The 17,420-nt window shown below is 39.5% G+C and overlaps 1 non-coding gene across 1 annotated transcript; it reads right to left on the bottom strand.

Annotated features, from left to right (window-relative positions):
• Positions 1-14,017: 14,017 nt before the first annotated feature.
• Positions 14,018-14,125, bottom strand: LOC148577728 (small nucleolar RNA R71). Its single transcript, XR_015903389.1, has one exon. It is a non-coding gene; the product is annotated as a small nucleolar RNA R71 (small nucleolar RNA).
• Positions 14,126-17,420: the final 3,295 nt, after the last annotated feature.

The following is a 17,420-nucleotide window of genomic DNA, read 5'->3' as shown; positions in this document are numbered from 1 at the left end:
ATTATATATGGGATGACCCATATTTATGGAGGTATCGTGCTGACCAAATAATTAGAAGGTGTGTGCCTCAATCAGAATTCCAGTCGATTTTAGAGGCCTGCCACTTCTCTGAGAGTGGTGGACATTTTGGCCCTCAAAGAACAACTAGAAAAATTCTAGACTGTGGATTCTGGTGGCCCACTCTTTTTAAGGATGGTACTGCCTTCTGTAAATCTTGTTCCCCATGCCAAAGGTTTGGGAATATATCCAAGAGGGATGAGATGCCCCAACAACTTATGCTTTTCTGTGAAATTTTTTATGTTTGGGGTATTGACTTCATGGGTCCGTTTCCAAACTCTAGTGGTTTCTTATATATACTGTTAGCTGTAGATTATGTTTCTAAATGGGTGGAAGCAATTCCTACCTGTACTAATGATGCTAACGTTGTTGTCTCCTTTGTTAGAACCATATTATCTGTCGCTTTGGATCACCACGAGCAATCGTGAGTGATCAAGGTACTCACTTTTGTAACAGAAGATTAATAGGTCTACTGAAGAAACATGGCATTGTGCACAAGGTAGCAACAGCTTACCATCCTCAGTCAAATGGGCAAGCCGAGGTATCTAACAGAGAGATAAAGTGCATATTGGAGAAGATAGTCAAGCCTCATAGGAAGGATTGGAGCACCAGACTTGTAGACGCGCTTTGGGCTTATCGGACAGCATACAAGACACTGATGGCCGGAATTCACAGCCCATATAAAAATGATGAATCCCTTCTTTTGGCAAGCGCACCAAAAATTATCGTCAAGTAATAACCCATAGTGGAGTGGGATCGTATCCACAGAGAATGGTAGATTTGAGCAACTTTAATTGATTGATGAATTAGTTAAGCTTAAGCAGAATAGGTTGTGGTTGCAGAATTGTAAATAGGCAGAAACATAAATGACTCAAAAGTAAATATAAGTAGTAAAGTGTAGAAATGGAAATGACAATAATGTAAAGTGCCAAAATGTAAATGACTCAAAAGTAAATGGGAATGGGGATTTGCAGAATATAAAGAAAATGGGGATTTGCAGAACGTTAGTGACACTTACCTTTGTCACTAACGTTCCAATGTGCCCCTAGCTCTCACGTTAGAGTCCACGTTAACTAGGTTAACGTGGCCTTTAACGTGGCTGTGCTAGCCATCTCCAACATTAGTGACAAAGGTGAATGTCACTAATGTTGGCTCATCATCTCTCCTCCTCACGTTAGCTTCCACGTTAACTAAGTTAACGTGGGAGTTAACGTGGCTCATTGTGGCTTGTGTGGGCTCCTTCCAACGTTAGTGACAATGTTAGGTGTCACTAACGTTGGCGATCACCTTCCTTCTTCACGTTAGCTTCCACGTTAACTAGGTTAACATGGGAGTTAACATGGCTTATTGGGGCTTGTGTGGGTTAATCCCAACGTTAGTGACAATGTTTGGTGTCACTAACGTTGTCGATCACCTACTTTCTTCACGTTAGCTTCTACGTTAACTAGGTTAACGTGGAAGTTAACGTGGCTTATTGTGACTTGGCCAACGTTAGTGACAAAGTTGAATGTCACTAACGTTGGCTTCCCCTTTACTTCTTAACGTTAGAGGCCACGTTAACTAAGTTAACGTGGCTCTTAACGTGGCCACTTATGAGCTTGGTCCAACGTTAGTGACAAAGGTAAGTGTCACTAACGTTGGCTCCATTTCCTTTCCTCCACGTTAGAGTTCACGTTAGCTTAGTTAACGTGACTCTTAACGTGGGCAATGATGGCTTCGAGAGCGTTATTGGCGATTACTTTTCTCATTAACTTTGCAAGTCACTCCCATTCCACGTTAGGAGTTACATTAATTATATTAACGTGGCTGCTAACATGGTTCTTCCTTGCTTCCTTTGTCCTGAAATCAAGCAATAGAGTGCATCAAAGTTCTAGTCCAAGTCATGGGAAATACAACATCCAATTTGTCATTAAATTCATGCAAAATCCTCATGAAATCATGTAAAGTGCACAATGTATGCTTGAATCAAGATGTAAGTGAATATCTACGCAAAACTTGCTTATTTTCTAAGGAAATGCATGAAACTACCCTAAAAACAGTAAAGAATAGGTCAGTAAAACTGACCAAAATGCCCTGGCATCACCTCCGTGAGGGAAGTCCGTTTGTTCCTTGGTCATGCAGGTTTCTACCAGAGATTTATCAAGGACTTCAGTAAGGTAGCATTGACTTTATCCAAACTGCTGCAGAAGGATGTTGAGTTTGAGCTGAGTGAGGACTGCATGGATGCATTTGATAAGCTGAGGATCGCCCTGACTCAAGCTCTGATTGTGAGAGGACCCAACTGGAGCCAGCTATTTGAGATTATGTGTGACGCCTCCAACCATGCAGTAGGAGCGGCGCTGGCTCAGCGTGAAGATAAGGACCCTTTTGTAATTGCTTATGCTTCTAAGACTTTAGACGCTGCTCAGTCTAATTATACTACCACTGAAAAAGAGATTCTAGCTATCGTTTTTGCTCTAGATAAATTTCGAGCCTACTTACTTAGTACTAAGGTGGTAATATACTGAGACTATGTAGCTCTAAAATATTTGTTAGCTAAAAAAGAGTCCAAACCAAGGTTAATACGTTGGATATTGTTGCTGCAAGAATTTGATTTAGAAATCCAAGATAGGAGTGGTTCCCAGAATTTAGTGGCAGACCACTTGAGTCACCTAGAGCACATTAAGAATGACTCCACTCCTATCAAAGATGCTTTTCCATTTGATAGCTTGCACGCAATATCTGAAGTAGTTCCTTGGTATGCACCTATAGCTAATTATTTAGTTAGTCATACCTTCCCTCCCAATTTTACTAAACATCAAAAGGACAAGCTGAAAAGTGAGTCCAAATATTATATATGGGATGACCCATATTTATGGAGGTATCGTGCTGACCAAATAATTAGAAGGTGTGTGCCTCAATCAGAATTCCAGTCGATTTTAGAGGCCTGCCACTTCTCTGAGAGTGGTGGACATTTTGGCCCTCAAAGAACAACTAGAAAAATTCTAGACTGTGGATTCTGGTGGCCCACTCTTTTTAAGGATGGTACTGCCTTCTGTAAATCTTGTTCCCCATGCCAAAGGTTTGGGAATATATCCAAGAGGGATGAGATGCCCCAACAACTTATGCTTTTTTGTGAAATTTTTTATGTTTGGGGTATTGACTTCATGGGTCCGTTTCCAAACTATAGTGGTTTCTTATATATACTGTTAGCTATAGATTATGTTTCTAAATGGGTGGAAGCAATTCCTACCCGTACTAGTGATGCTAACGTTGTTGTCTCCTTTGTTAGAACCATATTATCTGTCGCTTTGGATCACCACGAGCAATCGTGAGTGATCAAGGTACTCACTTTTGTAACAGAAGATTAATAGGTCTACTGAAGAAACATGGCATTGTGCACAAGGTAGCAATAGCTTACCATCCTCAGTCAAATGGGCAAGCCGAGGTATCTAACAGAGAGATAAAGTGCATATTGGAGAAGATAGTCAAGCCTCATAGGAAGGATTGGAGCACCAGACTTGTAGACGCGCTTTGGGCTTATCGGACAGCATACAAGACACTGATGGCCGGAATTCACAGCCCATATAAAAATGATGAATCCCTTCTTTTGGCAAGCGCACCAAAAATTATCGTCAAGTAATAACCCATAGTGGAGTGGGATCGTATCCACAGAGAATGGTAGATTTGAGCAACTTTAATTGATTGATGAATTAGTTAAGCTTAAGCAGAATAGGTTGTGGTTGCAGAATTGTAAATAGGCAGAAACATAAATGACTCAAAAGTAAATATAAGTAGTAAAGTGTAGAAACGGAAATGACAATAATGTAAAGTGCCAAAATGTAAATGACTCAAAAGTAAATGGGAATGGGGATTTGCAGAATATAAAGAAAGTTATAAAGAAAGTGGAAGATAAGAATAGGGAAATTCATTGAGATCAGGAGATGTTGTCTCTTTGGATTAATTCCAGCTCATATCCTCTTCCATCATGCAACTCATTGACCTTTTGGCAATCATGATTGATTGAGCCCCAATCCCTTTGTGACTCAATCTCTCAGATCTTGATCAATAGCTAATTCCTTGGTCTAATTGCTCATGAAGAGAGATATGCTTGGTCCCTGATTATACCATACATCATCATAGGTCCAAGTAGAAGGAGGATTATATGTTACCATATTCAAACACTAAAACCCAGATCCTACTCAAGTGTGAGAAGGGATTTCTAGCATGGTTTCATGTTTCCTTTTCCAAGGTTCCCATGAAACCCATTTTGCATTCAATCCCTTTTCCAAGGTAATTGAACACTAACATTAAAACGAAATTCCTTCTAGAAAATCAAAGACAAAATGAAGAAGAAGAAATTCACTATCATTAATCCATGAAGTACAACAGAGCTCCCTCTCTCAATGAGAGGGAATTTATCTACTCATAGCTTAGAGAAAAGTCCAAGAGATGGAAGAGATGATAAAGTGAAAAGTAAATCTAACTATAGCTAACAGCTCAACTGCTTAACCCCCTTCCTAGTACTTCTAGGGGTTATTTATACTACTCCTAGCACTAGAAAATAAAGAAAATACAAAAGTGAAAAGAAAAATACAATTTGGAGGGAAAAGAAACTCAATAAACGTGATCTTCCAGCTCACGTGTGACTGACGCTTCAGTGGCATGCCACGCCCAGCTCTGAATCTGGCTTGGCGTGCCACGCCCAACTCTTTAAGTGGCACGCCCTCCTTTATGGGCACCCCTGGCGTGCCACGCCATCGAGGCCAAGTGGCACGCCCAGGGTTCTTGAAGCACTTGTGTGGCTTGGCGTGCCACGCCTTTGACCTCAAGTGGCATGCCCAGGCCTTCTTCCTCTTCTTCTTGTTTCTAGAAAGTTGAACTAGTGTGGCACGTCCAGGGTCTAGCGTGCCATGCCCATTATGTGTGCTTGGTCTTTCTCTTTGGAAAACTGAACTAGTGTGGCACACCCAGGGTCTGGCATGCCACGCCCATTTGTGTGTTTGGCTCCTTCGCTGGCGTGCCACGCCCAGAGCTCAAGTGGCACACCCAGGTCTTCTTGGTTGATTGGTGATGCTTGGCGTGCCACGCCTGAGACTCAAGTGGCACGTTGAAGTGAGATTCTAGAGCTGGCGTGCTACACTTTCGATACTAAGTGGCACGCCCATATGGTTGGCCTCCTATCTCATTCTCTGGAAAATACAACTGGCGTGCCACGCCCAGGTCTAGCATGCCACACCCAGTATTTTGCCTTGGTCCAGTTGCTGGCGTGCCACGCCTGGTCCTTCAAGTGGCATGCCAAAGTGAGAGTTGAGAGCTGGCGTTCCACACCTTCGACACTGATGAGGGAAAAATGATTCCACACAAACTCACCGGCAAGTGTATCGGGTCGCATCAAGTAGTAATTAATCACAAGAGTGAGGTCGATCCCACAGGTATTGATGGATTGAGCAATTTTAGTTAGGGGATGAATTTAGTTAAGCGAATATTTGATGATTTAAGTGAAACTTGATTAACAGAAGCTAAATTGCAAGTAAATAAAAGGGAGAAGGTAAATTGACTGAATCTTAACGTGCAGAAGAAGTAAATTGCAGAAACTTAAAGAGCAAGAAAGTAAAAGAGCTGAAACTTAAATTGCAAGAAAAGTAAATGACTGAAACTTAAAATGCAAGAAACTTAAATTGCTGAATATAAATTGCTGGGAAATGTAAATTGCTTGAAGAATAAAAGGGATTCGAGTTCTGGGATTCAGAATTGAACTAGAAAATGTAAATTGAAGTAAGTCAGAGAACTATGAGATCCAGATTCAGATCTGGATCTCAGTAGCTAAGACAGAAATGGAAAATTGCTTCAAGAAACAAATCAGCAAGAAAACTTAGTTCAATTATGAAATTCTAAACGAGAAATTGAAGATCGAAGAAGAGCAATAAGATCAGAAAGCAATCTAGATCTCAATTACTCCCTTGACCAATCAGAAAAAGGAATTGCAGAAGAAATGAAAATGAAAATAGCAAAGGAAATTCAGATCCAATTCTCCAATTCTCAGAACTATATAAAAGAAAAGCAAAGATGATTCTCAGATCAAGAAATTCAATGGAGTTCTTCAATCTCAATTCAAAACCCAAAATAGAAGGTAGAAGTTGCAGAAGAAAGAAAATGAAGACAGAAAGCAAACTAGATCTAATCCCAATTCCCAAATTCAAAGCAAAATGAAAATTTAAAAGTGAGAAAACTAAAATGAGCTAAAAAAGGTCCTTTACAAATCAAATTAACTCCTATTTATACACTTTCTATTTTGGTCTTCACATCTTGGAATGGGCCTTTTAATTTTTGGATTTGAAGAAAGGTGGATCCGGGTGGCTTTGGTTTAAATGGGTTAGGGTATATGTGGTTAGCTCCCAGGGGAGCATTCAGTTGGGTTTTGTGAACGCTACGTTCACTCTTGTGGCTCCCCTCGTACGCATTGCTCCTTGCCTATAGCATTCAATAAGTGAACGCTACGTTCACTCCTCCAACGCTAGCCATTGCTAAGTCTTCCTTCCCAAGAGAAATACGAAAACGTTGCCAAAAGGGAGCGCTACGCTCAAATTTTTGAGTGCTACCCTTCCTTGTCTTGATGCGCACTCAGCTCCCTTGGTGCTCCCTCTTCGAGCGCTACATTCCATCCTTTGAGCTCTGGCCTTGCTCCCTTGGTGCTTGGCCTCGTGTCACGATAAAGTTCACAAAAGTGAACACTACGTGCACACTTTTGAGCACTACTCCTTTGTTTTGCTTTGAGCCTAGATTCCCTTGGTTTAATGGTCACAAAAAGAGGAAGGATAGTGAATGTAGCGTTCACTTCTTTGAACGCTACCTCTTGGGCATGTCTTGGTGCGCGAGTTTGGTTCCTTGGTTGAGCGCTCCGTTTGCAACTTTAGTACTGGCCATTTGCTCCCTTTTGAACGCAACGCTTTCTTGTCATGGGCCACACTTTAAAAAGCGTGGCCTAAGGTCTAAAGCGTGCTCAAACTTCAAAGTGTGCCAAAAATTCTTCTTTCCTCTGTTTGAGCTAAATTTGTACTTTCTGCTTTTTTTCCTTTATCTTTTTACATATCATCAACCAAACAAATACATCAAAGCCTCACCAAAATCACAAGATCTTTGCATCATTTATAAAATCAATTAATTCTAGCATAAAACCTATGATTTTGTGTAAAATACATGATGTTTGATTGGTTCAAGATAATCATGAAAATCCACTCCAATCACTTACTTATTGTTCAAAAAAGTGCATAAAACCTAATGAAACTAATGAAAAATGCTTGTAAAACTAGCATAAGATGACTTGTCAGGCACCAAGTGGCACGCCTAGCCTTTTTGGCTTTCAACCTTTTCTCTGGAAACCTGTACTGGCATGCCACGCCTTGATGCACAAGTGGCACACCCACTTCAATGTGGCTCTTTCCAGCTTGGCGTGCCACGCCTGGCTCTTCAAGTGGCACGCCAAAGTGACAATTTGAAGCTGGCGTGCCACGCCTTCTATACCAAGTGGCACGCCCAGCCTTTTGGGTCTTCAATGTTGCTCTTTGGAATCTTGTACTGGCGTGCCACGCCTTGATACTCAAGTGGCACGCCCCTTTACTGTGATACTTTTCAGCTTGGCGTGCCACGCCTGTCTCTTCAAGTGGCACGCCAAAGTGACAATTTGAAGCTGGCATGCCACGCCTTCGATACCAAGTGGCACGCCCAGGTGATGATCTCTGCTGGAGTGATGAACTAGCATGCCACGCCCAGCTTGGCGTGCCAAGCCCCTTTAGTGGCCTTCAACATTGCTTTCTGGAAAATTATACTGGTGTGCCATGCCCAGATCCTGGCGTGCCACGCCCATTCATTTTCTTCAAACATGCTCCTCTAGGAATCATAACTGGTGTGCCACGCCCAGTTCCTTGGCTGTAGTTCTTTCCTCTTCATGTGTTTGTTGTTGTTGCTTGGTAGTTCTCCAATAGCCTTGAGATTGGCTATGTCCGCAAACCAGAGAGCTTCTTGGATCATCATCAATTGCTCATCAAGGAAACTCTCATTAACTGCAATTTGGGGTGCATCATCTTCTTCCTGTGGGATCCTTGAGAGGTGGTCAACCACCTTGTTCTCTGCTCCACTCCTATCTTTAATTTCAATGTCAAACTCTTAGAGAAGCAAGATCCACCTTATTAGTCTGGGCTTGGACTCTTGTTTGGTAAGCAAGTATTTGAGTGCTGCATGATCAGTGAATACAATTACTTTGGAGCCAATAAGATATGATCTAAACTTATCAAAAGCAAAGACAATGGCAAGTAATTCCTTCTCTGAAATGGTATAGTTCCTTTAATTCTCATTGAGGACCTTGCTGGCATAGTAAATAACATGCATCAATTTGTCCCTCCTCTGTCCTAAAACAGCACCAACAGCAAAGTCGGATGCATCACACATCAACTTAAAGGGTAGATCCCAGCTAGGTGGTGCTATGATAGGTGTAGAGGAGAGTTTGTTCTTAAGCTCTTCAAAGGCTAGCATGAATTCTTTATCAAAAACAAAAGGTACATTAGAGACAAGCAGGTTCCTCAAAGGTTTGGCAACCTTGGAGAAGTCTCTAATAAATCTCTTATAGAAGCCAGCATGTCCTAGAAAACTTCTAACTGCCTTGACATTGCAAGGTGGGGGTAACTTTTCAATCACCTCCACCTTAGCCTTGTCTACCTCTATGCCTCTTTTTGAGATTTTGTGGCCAAGAACCACCCCCTCTGTAACCATAAAGTGGCATTTTTCCCAATTCAAAACAAGTGATGAGGGAAAAATTATTCCACACAAAACTCATCGGCAAGTGTACCGAGTCTCATCAAGTAGTAATAACTCACAAGATTGAGGTCGATCCCACAGGGATTGATGGATTGAGCAATTTTAGTTAGGTGATGATTTTAGTTAAGCGAATATTTGATAATTTGAGTGAAACTTGATTAACAGAAGCTAAATTTCAAGTAAATAAAAGTGCAGATGGTAAATTGACTGAATCTAAAGGTGCTGAAAAAGTAAATTGCAGAAACTTAAAGAGCAAGAAAGTAAAAGAGTTGAAACTTAAATTGCAAGAAAGTAAATGACTGAAACTTAAAGTGCAAGAAATTTAAATTGCGGAATCTAAATTACTGGGAAATGTAAATTGCTTGAAGAATAAAAGGGATTTGGGTAATGGGATTTAAAATTTAACTAGAAAATGTAAATTGAAGTGAATCTGAAAGCTGCGAGATGAAGAGATTCAGCTCAGTAGCAAAACAGAAATGGAAAATTGCTTGAAGAAATAAAAAGCAAGAAAACTTAGCTCAATTATGAAATTCTAAAAGAGAAATTGATAATCGAAGAAGAGCAATGAAATCAGAAAGCAGATCTAGATCTCAATTATTCCCTTGATCAAGCAGAAAAGAAAATGCTGAAGAAATGAAAATGAAATCAGCAGAAGAAACAGATCCAATTCTCCAATTCCCAAAACTATATGAAAGAAAAGCAAAGATGATTCTCAGATCAAAAATCAATGGAGCTCTTCAATCTCAACTCAAAAACCCAAAACAGAAAGCAGAAGTTGCAGAAGAAAGAAAATGAAAACAGAAAGAAAATTAAATCTAATCCCAATTCCCAAATTCAAAACAAATGAAAATTAAAAATGAAAACTAAAAATTAGCTAAAAGGTCCTTTACAAATTGAATTTGATCCTATTTATACACTTTCTCTTTTGGTCATCAAAGCTTGGAGTGGGCTTTTCAAAGTTGGCCTTGAATGAAAAATGGATCTGGGTGGCTTTGGTTCAAGTGGCATGGGTCAGGGTGCTAGCTCCAGTGGAGCGCTCCGTTTTGAGTAGTGAACGTTGCGTTCACTTTTTGTTGGTGAGCCAATTCGGTGTGCCTTGTTGCCTATCGTTCACTCTTTGAATGCTATGTTCAGATTGTGAACGCAACCCCTTATTTGCTTTGAGCCCAGCTTCCTGATGAGCGGATAATTTATACGCTTTTTGGCATTGTTTTTACATAGTTTTTAGTATGATTTGATTAGTTTTTAATAAATTTTTATTATTTTTTAAATAAAAATCAAATTTTTGGACTTTACTATAAGTTTGTATGTTTTTCTGTGATTTCAGGTATTTTCTGGCTGAAATTGAGGGACTTGAGCAAAAATCAGATTCAGAGGTTGAAGAAGGACTGCAGATGCTATTAGATTCTGACCTCCCTGCACTCAAAGTAGATTTTCTGGAGCTACAGGAGTCCAAATGACACGCTCTCAATTGCATTGGAAAGTAGACATCCAGGGCTTTCCAGAAATATATAATAGTCCATACTTTGCCCGAGTTTAGACGACGCAAAGTGGCATTTAACGCCAGCTCTCTGCCCTATTCTGGAGTTAAACGCCAGAAACAGGTTGCAAAGCAGGGTTAAACGCCAGAAACAGGTTATAAACTGGCATTCAACTCCAAGAAAGCTTCAATGCTCAGCCCAAGCATACACCAAGTGGGCCCGGAAGTAGATTTCTGCATCATTTACTCATTTCTGTAACCCTAGTAACTAATTTAGTATAAATAGAACTTTTTACTATCATGTTAAACGTCTGATCTTTGATTAGTTCTATGCGATCTTAGACCTTTATGGGGGCTGGCCATTCGGCCATGCCTGGACCTTGTTCTTATGTATTTTCAATGGTAGAGTTTCTACACACCATAGATTAAGGTGTGGAGCTCTGCTGTTCCTCATGAATTAATGCAAAGTACTACTGTTTTTCTATTCAATTCAAGCCTATTTCTTCTCTAAGATATTCATTCGTAAACAAGAACATGATGAATGTGATGATTATGTGACGCTCATCACCATTCTCACTTATGAACGCGTGCCTGACAAACACTTCCGTTCTACATGCAAACAAGCTTGAATGCATATTTCTTAGCTTTCTGATCGTGAGATCAGAGTCTTCGTGGTATAGGCTAGAACTATTGGCGGCCATTCTTGAGATCCGGAAAGTCTAAACCTTGTCTGCGGTATTCTGAGGAGGATCTGGGAAGGGATGGCTGTGACGAGCTTCAAACTCGCCAGTGCTGGACGTAGTGACAGACGCAAAAGGATTACTGAATCCGATTCCAGCAGGATCGAGAACTGACAGATGATTAGCTGTGCGGTGACAGCGCATCTTGCACCACTTTCACTGAGAGGACGGGAAGTAGCCATTGACAACGGTGATGCCCTACATAAAGCTTGCCATGGAAAGGAGTATGAAGGATTGGAAGAAAGCAGTAGCAGTAGGAAAGTGGAGATTCAGAAGGAACTAAGCATCTCTATACGCTTATCCGAAATTCTCACCAATGAATTACATAAGTATCTCTATCCTATTCTATATTTTAATTATATTTTAATTATCAATTCACCATAACCATTTGAATCCGCCTGACTGAGATTTGCAAGGTGACCATAGCTTGCTTCAAGCTGACAATCTCCGTGGGATCGACCCTTACTCACGTAAGGTTTATTACTTGGACGACCCAGTGCACTTGCTGGTTAGTTGTGCGAAGTTGTGACAAAGAACTAAGATTATGAACGTGTGTATTAAGTTTTTAGCGCCGTTACCAAGGAATGAACGATCACGATTTCTGCGCACCAAGTTTTTGGCGCCATTGCCGAGGATTGTTTGAGTTTGGAGAACTGACGGTTTATCTTGTTGCTCAGATTGGGTAATTTTATTTTAATTTTAAGTTTTTGTTTTTTTTATTCTTTTTATTTTCGAAAAATTTTGAAAAAAAAATTTTCAAAAATAAAATTATTCTATGGCTTCAAAATTTTTAAGAATGAATTCTAGAGTTTCATGATGATCTGTTCAATTCTGGCTGGCTGTGAAGCCATGTCTAATCCTTTGGACCGAGATTTCAACTTATCATCACAAGAGCCCTTGGACTCCCATCTAATCAGCTGTTATATGCTTGATTTGTATCTGCTGAAGCTTGGATGGCCATTGGCCATGTCTAGTATTTTGGACCAGAGCTTTTAATGAAAGCTTGGCTGGCTGGTGAGCCATGTCTGATTCCTGGACTGAAATTTTAGACTAGCATTGCAAGATTCCTGGAATTCCTATTAAAAATTTTGAAATCCTTATTTTCCTTTTCAAAATAATTTTTGAAAAAATCCAAAAAATTTTTTTTTTCTAAAATCATAAGATCAAAAATAATTTGATGTTTCTTGTTTGAGTCTTGTGTCAGTTTTTAAGTTTGGTGTCAATTGCATGTTTATCTCTTTCTTGCATTTTTCAAAAATTCATGCATTGCATTCTGCATGATCTTCAAGTTGTTCTTCGTAAGTCTTCTTGTTTGATCTTTAAAATTTCTTATTTTGTGTCTTTTCTTGTTTTTCATATGCATTTTCAATTTGTTGGTGTCTCAACATTAAAAATTTTAAAGTTTGGTGTCTTGCATGTTTTCCTTTTCTTAAAAATTTTCAAAAATAGGTTCTTGATGTTCATTTTGACATTCAAAGTGTTCTTGGTGTTCATCTTGACATTCAAAGTGTTCTTGCATGCATTGTGTATTTTGATCTTGAATTCTCATGTTTTGAGTCTTTTCATTGTTTTTCTCTTTCTTCATTAAAAATTAAAAAATATAAAAAAATATCTTTCCCTTATTCTCTCATAAATTTTCGAAAATTTGGTTTGATTTGGTCAAAAAGTTTTTAAATTTAATTGTTTCTTATGAGTCAAATCAAGTTTTCAATTTAAAAATTCTATCTTTTTCAAACCTTTTTCAAAAATCAAATCTTTTTCATTTTTTTCTTTCATAATCTCGAAATTTTCAAAATTTATTTGCAAAATCTTTTTCTTATTTCTTTTTCATATTTTTGAAATTAATGCTAACAATTAATGTGATTGATTCAAAATTTTTATGTTTGTTACTTGCCTAGTAAGAAAGGTTCAATCTTTAAACTCTAGAATCATATGTTTTTAGTTTCTTGTTAGTCAAGTAATCAACTTTGATTTCAAAAATCAAATCTTTTTAAATTTATTTTTCAAATCTTTTTCAAAATAAATGTCAATCACATCTTTTCCAAAATCAATTTCAAAATCTTTTCTAACCCCTTATCTTTTTAAAATTAGATTTTCAAATCTTTTTTTATTAACTACTTAACTTTTTGTTTGATTTTAAAAGTTTACTATTTCAATCATATCTTTTTCAAAACTACCTAACTAATTCTCTATTTAAATTTTCGAAAATCACCTTCCTCTTTTTCAAAATTCCTTTTTAATTAACTATTTGTTTTAAATTCTAATTTGATTTAATTTTATTTTCCTTTCTTAATTTTCAAATTTTAACTTTAATTTTAAATTAAAAACAAAAATATTTTTCTTTTCTTTTCAATTATTTTCGAAAATTCTTCTCTCTCACCTCCTTCTAATTATTTATTTATCTACTAACACTTCTCTTCTTCTTAAAAAGGATAAGAACATTCTTGTTGAAGCTGATCCTGAACCTGAAAGGACTCTGAAGAGGAAGCTGAGGGAAGCTAAAGCACAACTCTCTGGAGAAAATCTTATAGAAATTTTCGAAAAAGAAGGAGACATGGCCAAAAATAATAACAATGCAAGGAAGATGCTTGGTGACTTTACTGCACCAAATTCCAATTTACATGGAAGAAGCATCTCCATCCCTGCCATTGGAGCAAACAATTTTGAGCTAAAGCCTCAATTAGTTTCTCTGATGCAACAGAACTGCAAGTTTCATAGACTTCCATCAGAAGATCCTTTTCAGTTCTTAACTGAATTCTTGTAGATCTGTGATACTGTTAAGACCAATGGGGTTGACTCTGAGGTTTACAGGCTTATGCTTTTCTCGTTTGCTGTAAGAGACAGAGCTAGAATATGGTTGGACTCTCAACCTAAAGATAGCTTGAACTCTTGGGATAAGCTGGTCACGGCTTTCTTAGCCAAGTTCTTTCCTCTTCAAAAGCTTAGCAAGCTTAGAGTGGACGTTCAAACTTTCAAACAGAAAGAAGGTGAATCCCTCTATGAAGCTTAGGAGAGATACAAGCAACTGACCAAAAAGTGTCCTTCTGACATGCTTTCAGAATGGACCATCCTGGATATATTCTATGATGGTTTGTCTGAATTATCTAAGATGTCATAGGACCATTCTGCAGGTGGATCCATTCACCTAAAGAAAACGCCTGCAGAAGCTCAAGAACTCATTGACATGGTTGCAAATAACCAGTTCATGTACACTTCTGAAAGGAATCCTGTGAGTAATGGGACGCCTCAGAGGAAGGGAGTTCTTGAAATTGATACTCTGAATGCCATATTGGCTAAGAATAAAATATTAACTCACCAAGCCAATATGATTTCTCAGATTCTGAATGGATTGCAAGCTACATCCAACAGTACTCAAGAGGCATCTTCTGAAGAAGAAGCTTATGATCCTAAGAACCCTGCAATAGCAGAGGTGAATTACATGGGGGAACCCTATGGGAATACCTATAATCCCTCATAGAGAAATCATCCAGATTTCTCATGGAAGGATCAACAAAAGCCTCAACAAGGCTTTAATAATGGTGGAAGAAACAGGTTTAGCAACAGCAAGCCTTTTTCATCATCCACTCAGTAACAGACAGAGAATTCTGAGTAGAATCCATCTAGCTTAGCAAATATAGTCTCTGATCTATCTAAGGCCACTTTAAGTTTCATGAATGAAACAAGGTCCTCCATTAGAAATTTGGAGGCACAAGTGGGCCAACTGAGTAAAAGAGTCACTGAAACCCCTCCTAGTATTCTCCCAAGCAATACAGAAGAGAATCCAAAAAGAGAGTGCAAGGCCATTACCTTACTTGGTTGTACCCTTCATGAGCTCTGATGACTATTCATCTTCTAAAGAAGATGAAGACATTACTGAAGAGCAAGTTGCTAAGTACCTTGGTGTAATCATGAAGCTGAATGCCAAATTATTTGGTAATGAAACTTGGGAAGATGAACCTCCCTTGCTCACCAATTAACTAAATGCATTGGATAGGCAGAAATTACCTCAAAAGAAATAGGATCCTGGTAGATTCCTAATTCCCTGTAACATAGGCACCATGACCTTTGAGAAGGCTCTGTGTGACCTGGGGTCAGGAATAAACTTAATGCCACTCTCTGTAATGGAGAAACTTAGGATCTTTGAGGTGCAAGCTGCCAGAATCTCATTAGAGATGGCGGATAAATCAAGAAAATAGGCTTATGGACTAGTAGAAGAGGTGGTAGTAAAGGTTGAAGGCCTTTACATCCCGCTGATTTCATAATCCTAGACACTGGGAAGGAAGAGGATGAGTCCATCATCCTTGGAAGACCCTTCCTAGCCACAGCAAGAGCTGTGATTGATGTGGACAGAGGAGAACTGGTCCTTCAACTGAATAAGGACAACCTTGTGTTTAAGACTCAAGGATCTCCTTCTGTAACCATGGAGAGTAAGCATGAAAAGCTTCTCTCCCTGCAGAGTCAACCAAAGCCCCCACAGTCAAACTTTAAGTTTGGTGTTGGGAGGCCACAACCAAACTCTAAGTTTGGTGTTGGGAGGTCCCAACAATGCTCTGAACACCTGTGAGGCTCCATGGGAGCTCACTATCAAGCTATTGACATTAAAGAAGCGCTTGTTGGGAGGCAACCCAATGTTATTTAATTATATCTATTTATTTTCTATTGTTATTGTTATTTTATGTTTTTTTTAGGTTGATGATTATGTGGAGTCATAAAAACTTCTGAAAAATAAAAAATAAAATGAAAAATAGCATTAAAAATAACTCACCCTGGAGGAAGAGCTTACTGGCGTTTAAACGCCAGTAAGAAGCATCAAACTGGCGTTTAACGCCAGAAATAAGCATCAAACTGGCGTTAAATGCCAGAAACAAGCACCAGACTGGCGTTGAACGCCAGAACAGAGCATGCAAGTGGTGTTAAATGCCAGAAACAGGCTACATTTGGGCGTTTAACGCCAAGAACAGGCAGCAGTCTGGTGTTAAACGCCAGTATTGCATACAAAGGGCGTTTTGCATGCCTAATTGGAGCAGGGATGTTAAGTCCTTGACCCCACTGGATCTGTGGACCCCACAAGATCCCCACAGGATCTGTGGACCCCACAGGATCCCCACCTACCCCACCTCTTCTTCTCTCCTCTTCACACCTTTTCATAACCCTCTTCCCCAAATACCCTTCACCAATCACCTCAATCACTCTTCCCCATCACCTCTTCACCACTCACATCCATCCTCTCTTCCCCAAAAACCCCACCTACCTCCAAAATTCAAACTCTTTTCCCTCCCAAACCCAACCCTAATGGCCGAACCCTAAACCCTCCCCCACTCCTATATAAAACCCTCATTCCTTCTTCATTTTCACACAACACAACCCTTTCTTCTTCCCCTTGGACGAATACACACCTCTCTCCCTCTCCTCCATCTTTCTTCTTCTTCTCCTTCTTTCTTTCTTCTTTTGCTCGGGGATGAGCAAACATTTTAAGTTTGGTATGGTAAAAGCATTGCTTTTTGTTTTTCCATAACCATTAATGGCACCTAAGGACAGAGAAACCTCAAGAAAGAGGAAAGGGAAGGCAATTACTTCCACCTCTGAGTCATGGAAGATGGAGAGATTCATCTCAAAGGTCCATCAAGACCACTTCTATGAAGTTGTGGCCAAGAAGAAAGTGATCCCTGAGGTTCTTTTCAAGCTCAAAAAGAATGAGTATCCGGAGATCCGACATGAGATCCGAAGAAGAGGTTGGGAAGTTCTCAGCAACCCCATTCAACAAGTTGGAATCTTAATGGTTCAAGAGTTATATGCAAACGCATGGATCACTAGGAACCATGATTAAAGTGTAAACCCAAATCCAAAGAATTGGCTTACCATGGTTCGAGGGAATTACTTAGATTTCAGTCCGAAAAATGTAAGGTTGGCGTTCAACTTGCCAATGATGCAAGAAAACGCACGCCCCTACACTAGAAGGGTCAACTTTGATCAAAAGTTGGACCAAGTCCTCATGGACATATGTGTGGAAGGAGCTCAATGGAAAGTTGACTCAAGAGGCAAGCCGGTTCAATTGAGAAGACTGGACCTTAAGCCTGTAGCTAGAGGATGGTTGGAGTTCATTCAACGCTCAATTATTCCTACTAGCAACCGGTCTGAAGTTACTATAGACCGGGCCATCATGATCCATAGTATCATGATTGGGGAGGAAGTGAAAGTTCATGAGATTATACCTCAAGAACTCTATAAGGTGGCTGACAAGTCTTCCACTTTGGCAAGGTTAGCCTTTCCTCACCTCATTCGCCACCTCTGCAATTCGGCTGGAATTGACATAGAGGGAGACATCCTCATTGATGAGGACAAGCCCATCA

Source organism: Arachis ipaensis, chromosome B1 (assembly GCF_059453495.1).
Source record: "Arachis ipaensis isolate K30076 ecotype BB chromosome B1, ASM5945349v1, whole genome shotgun sequence".
Taxonomy (NCBI): Eukaryota; Viridiplantae; Streptophyta; class Magnoliopsida; order Fabales; family Fabaceae; genus Arachis; species Arachis ipaensis.
This window is presented reverse-complemented; position numbering and strand designations above follow the sequence as displayed.